We start from the raw sequence: 7266 nt of genomic DNA, 5'->3' as shown, positions 1-7266 counted from the left end.
GAGAACTCACAGACATGCAGGTTTTCTTAGAATATTTTCATTGGTCCGTGATATTAATTGCTTAAAAGCTCAGACTCCGAAAAGTTAAAAGTGCGTGTCGATCAAATCCCCGACCTCCCGAATAGAATGCTGACGTTTTAACCTCTAGGCTTAGTTACCAATAGTAGAGTACTAGACATCCATAGTCTGAAATATTAAAAAAAAGAATACTAGCCATGTTTATCATGACTAATAGATGGTACTGGTAGATGCATCCGACTATTCGAAAGTACTTGTAAAAGTTTATTCGAATAAAAAAGATTTTAATTTTATTTTATTTTAATATTCCCTTTTCCCCTCCAAATAAGCGTAAATATTGTGCTAGAAGTCCACGGTAATTGTGCTAGAAGTAGGTATGACAAGAGTGCAACGGGTGGGGTTTGAACTACCAACCTTTCGGATTTCAGTCCGCTTTATTAACCGTTGAGCTATTGAGGCTCAATTAGCTGATAGCTGGTAGATAGATTCAAGACATAAGCACAATTTACCTTTGTATTAATAGAGTTAATTGTACCTTAGTAATGGATCCGGATTAATTAGTTGCAATATGCTTAGCCGTGTAATTTCATCTCGGCATGATTATTATATCATGCCCGACTAGTTTCTAATTTGGCTTCAAAGTAAGAGACGTAAATGTCTTTTACATGGAACCCATCGCCGGTTCACTACTGAGTACGGGTTTTCTCTCAGAATGAGAAGAGTTAGGCTGCCACACTGACCCATTGCGCGGATTCTATCATCTGTGATAGAAGATAGTTGTGTATAACATTGAATATTTAAAAGAGGACTAAGTTAATTTTGTCCAACAAGCAAAACGAATATCGAAATTAGTTGGCATGTAAAATGCACTCAATCTTTCTCGCTGAATTCTTCTCGATAAAAGTAAAAATCACTCGTTAAGTAGGTATATAGGTGCGAACTCCGATCGGAAATGTAAAAAGTTTTATATTTCGTGTACGAAATTCGTATTTCCGATTCCTTAGCGTCGAAATGTTAAGAGACCCTCAGGCGTCAACGTCACAGGGAACAAATTGGCAGAGTTGTTGCGGCGAGCGTTGCGGTCCACCTCTGGGGACTTCTTGATTCGCACGAGATAACCACTTGTATTGTAACATATTTTATGTGTTTGAACGCAGATTTTTATAGTATAACATTGAATATTTGAAAGAAAACTAAATTAATTTCGTCGAACAAGCAAAACACATATCGAAATTAGTTGGCATGTAAAATGCACTCAAACTTTCTTGCTGAATTCTTCTCGATAAAAAGTAAAAATCTCCCGTTATATAGGTCCGAACTCCGAATGGAAAGGTAAAAATTTTATATTTCGTGTACGAAATTCGAGTTTCAGCGAATGAAACTAACTATATAAAAGCAACTAAACTCGTTTGACATTGGTTTTTTTTTATAAAGAATATTAGCCATGTTAAATGACTAATATTCCCCTTTCCTCTCCAACTAAGCGTCAGGCTTGTGCTAGGAGTAGGTACGACAATAGTGCAACGGGCGGGGTTTGAACCGTCGTCGACCTTTCGGTTTTCAGTCCACTCCTTTACCGGTTGAGCTATTGAGGCTATTTAAATGGTTTGTGGTTCTACACGAAGCAGCAGCTTCATTGAGTATAAAAATAATACTTGTACTTTGTAGCGAACCTTCAATTAATTAAAAATAAATGTCAAATGAGCTTAGTAGCTTTCAATCAGCAGTTACCGCAAATCACCCGCAGTTCCAGCCAAAAAGTTATTAAGAGATTCTGTAGTAAATAACAAGGAACCGTTAAAGTATCGTTAAGTCTGTCTATCCGCGCTATAAGGTCTAGGACATAATATCACTACGGTGGAAAATCGTGTCACGATAGGGCACGGCATCGTGCCGTTATATCACGCGGCGTCGTAGCACGTCAGTGCTACGGAGATGCTACGCCACCGTTGCGAGTTAATACACACGGCGGCGCATCAAAAGAAACTACTCCATTAATCGTATATTGCTATCGTATGTACATGGCTGTAGATACTGCATTTAACTCTGATAAGGTTTTAATGCAGGCAATGGACAGAAAATGTCTTAATTGCAAAAACCTAGAATTTCCTTGGTAAAACAAAACAAATTCAGTAAATTAAGTTCGGTGTCTGTACCTATTATCGTAGCACGCCTAAGTTTCAGCATTACGCTCACAAGCTCCAGTGGGGTAATAATTACGACTCGCCATTAAGATTGGCAGTAGAATTGCTGTTTCTGTTTTTACTCCTGTAGTTTTTATATAAACAGTAGACGTCTTATAGACGAACGGAACTTTGCTGTCGGTAAAGGCTAGCACAGATGAGATCAGTATTTGACTTACTTTTTGTTCTTTATCACGTTGCAAATGCATCGCACATCTCTATAATATACAAGTGAATCGCTAAATGTGTTGCTCATCGCAAATCTCGAGAACAGCTGGACCGATTCGCTATCTCTTTTTTATAATATTCCTTGAAGTACGAGGATGGTTCTTACGGAGAGAAAAATTTAAAATTGACTGTTAGGCGGTACGAAATTCGCCGGGGCAGCTAATTTTAAATATATAAAAAGAAAAGGTGACTGACTGACTGATCTATCAACGTTCCGCTCAACTACTGGACGGATCAGGCTAAAATTAGCATGCAGATAGCTACTAATGACGTAGGCATTCGCTAAGAAAGGATTTTGAAAACTCAACCCCTAAGAGTCTAAGAGGATAAGGTTTGAAATTTGTATATGCGCACGCGGACGAAGTCGTGAGCTTAAGCTTGCTGTATTGTGAGGACAATGGCTACAGTCCATCAGCAACATAGTTCGCCACAAACAAATCCAGTTAGCCTTAATGATTCCTCGATTGACCTCCGATGGGAGATGGCACTAGATGATGAAGAAGAACAAAACAAAGTCAAAGTTTCGTCGTGAAATAAGCATAAAATTCTATCCACAGAGATTCGCTATTGTTAACCATTTCATTTTTATACAAAGTATTGAAACATCAATACGCCCTGGAACCCTCGTAGCTTTAGTTGTTTTAAGTTTGCGTAATAATTTCCGAGATTTGTTTTAGAAGGAAGGATTGAGGGCAAAAGGGCTCCAGGTCGCCAAAGACGCAAATGGTTGGACGATATAAGGGGGTGGACAGGCTTAGTTACCCAAAGTTGAAAGAGGCGGCTTTAAATAGAGAAGCTTTCGCATGATGACCTCCAAACTTCGTTTTGAAGAAGACACGCGATTGATGATGATGATGATAATTATCACCACTATATCTTAGAAATCCAACATCTGACCATCAAAAAGAGTAATTTATTACCTATTTGAATAATCATTTGACTTTGAACTTTGACTACACGAGTAGCTAAATTTATCAGACTTTTACCAGGGTAATCGCGAACTTGCTCGGGGCAAATATAACAACATACATACCTACTACTAAAAGTTCACTAGCCTGGCTATGTGTTGTTTGTTCTACATTTACACAGAGTACTTATTAAAGTTCTTGCAATTCACGAAGGCAAGTGAACTTTACTTGTGGTCACGTCGTACAAGGGCATTGCGTAACTGTGCGTGCAATGTCGGATCAATCAGTCGCGAGCAAGCGCTCGCAAACGCACACATTTACTGTACCTTACTTATACCGATACAACTTAACACACAAGCGTGAGCCACTCGCCCTCGTGAAATGCAAGAACTATAATACCTTACAGGTACAGGCTCACTCAAAAAAAAACATATTACCTAATAAATAGCAACTTTTGTTCCGACGCAATGAAGTGCAATTCAGCTTGCATAGCGCTAGTATTTTTTAAAGAAAGAAGAAAATAATAAAGAAAAACGTTTATTTATTAAATTGAACTCCTCTTTTTCTTTTGCATAAACTCTCATCTTTCTTATCTCTTTCTCTATCCCTCTTTCTCTCTCTCCCCGATTGGCAATCGGGGTATGAGTGGGGGGACGCCCCGCACACCCGTACATCACCCGAGCTCGCCCGCACCGGGTTAGCGAGGGGGCTGTACGGGTGTAAGGGGCGTTCCCTCCCCGATTGCCGTTTCAACCTGTCGCGTACTACGCATGGAATTTATTGCGGGACTTCTATTTTGCTTTGTTTTACCTATTGTTTAATCCATTTACATTTTGTGCCATTAAAACCTCATAATTTTAATGGACAAAGGCAATAAAACTAAACATCAATGTAGATAATTTATCAGAACTTTGCGGGGTTAAACCGCCAACTAGTTCGGGGTACTATAAATAACAATAATACACTTACAACTGGCTACTATTTGAATTGGTTAACTTCTGGAATCACCCAACACTATGTTCTGTTTGGGTTTAAAATTCTGTAAAGAGCAATAATCTCAACATAACAGTAAATAAGTTTAAACACTTAAAATATACTATGGTATTACCAATGAATGGCTAATTAGTATTACTTTACCATCATCATCATAATGACTATCCATCACCAGCCCACTACTGAGAACAGTCTTCTCTCAGAATGAGAAGGGTTTAGGCCGTAGTCTGCCACGTTAGCAAATTACGGATTGTTAGACTTCACACACCTTTCAGAACATATGGAGAACTCTCAAGCATCTTCGCCGTCAAAGCAAGCGATATATTTTATTTGCTTGAAACGCAAATGACACCGTAAAATTTGAAGTTTGTGCCCGGGATCGAACCCCCGATTTCCCTTAAAGGAAGGCCGACATCTTGACCACAAGTCTACGACCACTTTATGAATATTACACAATGAATGGCTAATTAGTATTACCTATTTAGGTATAGCTCGGAAATACTTGTAGTTGGAACACCCTGGTATTTGTATGCTCAAAGATATAATACCTATATCTGAGAAGTTATTGAGCATAACATACTCGTAATATTCGGGACTTGGTTGAGTCATCATCATCATCAGCCTGTGGACGTCCACTGTTGGACATAGGCAAAAGAGCGTCACCACACCCGGTCCTCGGCCTTCCTCATCAAGCCACTTCTCGCCATCCTCTTTATATCGTCGCTCGGTCCATCGTGCTGGAGGGCGTCCCACACTACGCTTGCTTAAACGCGGTCTCCACGCCATCGCCCTCTACGACAGGCATGACCTGCCCACTGCCACTTCAGCTTGCTAATAGTTTGGGCTATGTTACGAGTAGTACGTAACCTTGGTTTGAGTTAAATTATAATATCAGACTTATTTCACGAAGATAAAATCATCATCATCATCATCATCAACCAATAGACATAGGTCTCTTGTAGGGACTTCCACATGCCACGGTCTTGCGCCGCTTGGATCCAGCGGCTCCCTGCGACTCGTCTGATGTCGTCCATCCACCTAGGGGGGGGTCTTCCAATACTGCGTCTTTCGGTGCGAGGTCGCCATTCCAGCACCTTGGGACCCCAACGTCTATCGGTTGTACGAACTATGTGCGCTGCCCATTGCCACTTCAGCTTCGCAACCCGTTGAGCTATGTTGGTTACTCTAGTTGTCCTACGGATCTCCTCGTTTCTGATTTGATCACGTAGATAAACTCCAAGCATAGCTCTATAAGATAAAATAAACAGCTTAAAACAAGACAAACACAAAGGGCAAAGAGTAATCAGAAGGCTTGCCAAGAAAGGTCTTATATTATATTACTATAGCAATCACTAACAGACAATCTTTGATAAAGGAGTCAGGACTTAAAGCGCCGGATATTAATACAAATCAAGAAGATAAAATACAACAAAAAAATTCATAAATCATTATTATTTATAAACTGTGGATGGTATCAGCCCTCCAGACTTAATAATGTTTTATGCCATTGATAAATCCAATACATTTCCAATTTGGATAAAGTATAGATATAAGTAGGTAACTGCCGCACTCAGAGTCACTAATCGTAACTTAAGATTAAGTTAAAACGAGACAGATTTATGTGAGAGATATAGCTCTGTCTCGTTTTAACTAAACTTAAGTAACGATTAAGCGACTCTGAGTGCGGCAGTAAGTACCTTATAAAAAGGTACCTATTTATCAATACTTTATAGTAGATACTTAACTATAAAGAGTATATTACTTCATACATAAATAACAATAATAAGGAAATCCTTTTTAAAAAGATATCACACCAAAGTCTTATATAGTATTTTTTATTGCGAAATAGCTTGACGACAATCATGCCTAATAAAAGCAATGATGAGCTCTAGGTTGGAAATGGCTTTAGGTCTAGAAGATGTGTATTCAATATCGTCTTGAAAGTTTTCATTTAGAATCAGATTAGGCTGTACGTGGTACCGGACATGAAAGGACGGACGGACGGCTACTTTTATCACGGAAAATAAAAGAATTCCCACGGGATTTTTACCTTAAACTTAAATTGACACGTACGAAGTCGCGGGCATCAGCTAGTATTATAATATGCTTCCATTTTCCCCCGACAGCTACAATATTGGTTCCTTCAAAGTAGAATGAATAGGCATTTTCTAGGCCAGCGCGCTCCACCTTCAACTGTATCGTACTATTCAGTGTAACTGCATGAAATTTCAAGCCTGTGTAGTTGAAATAAATCATAAAACAAATATTGTTAATAAACGCTTGAATTTAAAAATCTAAATATATAAAAAGAAAGATGACTGACTGACTGACTGACTGACTGCTGACTGACTGACTGACTGACTGACTGACTGCTGACTGACTGACTGACCTGACTGACTGACTGACTGACTGACTGCTGACTGACTGACTGATCTGTCAACGCACAGCTCAAACTACTGGACGGATCGCGCTGAAATTTAGCATGCAGATAGATAGCTATTATGACTTAGGCATCCGCTAAGAAAGGATTTTCGAAAATTCAACCCTTGAGGGGATAATATAGGGGTTTGAAAAGTGTAGTCCACCCTGACGAAGTCGCGAGCATAAGCTAGTTATTATTAATTGAAGATTTGTTTGCTAACGGTTCGAGAGTCAACTCGCAAGTAATTATAACTTGGAGCGGGGGCGGACTAATGAAACGATAAATAAACCACACAGGCCCAATACGACGGTTTATTTCGAACGTAAGTTAAATATAAGCAATTTTCAATGAGGAATTTTTTAATCCTTATTATAATTAAATTATAATTAAATAAACCTTATAATTAAACCTTACATACATATCTATTTCAACAAATAAATAGATTTTGATTTTGATTGATGTTGTGACGCCATAGGTAAAGTTTGAGAGCTAAAGATAATGTAATCACTTCCTA

Source organism: Maniola hyperantus, chromosome 10 (genome assembly GCF_902806685.2).
Source record: "Maniola hyperantus chromosome 10, iAphHyp1.2, whole genome shotgun sequence".
In the NCBI taxonomy this organism is placed as follows: Eukaryota; Metazoa; Arthropoda; class Insecta; order Lepidoptera; family Nymphalidae; genus Maniola; species Maniola hyperantus.
The sequence above is the reverse complement of the archived record's forward strand: the minus strand, read 5'-3'. Positions refer to the sequence as shown.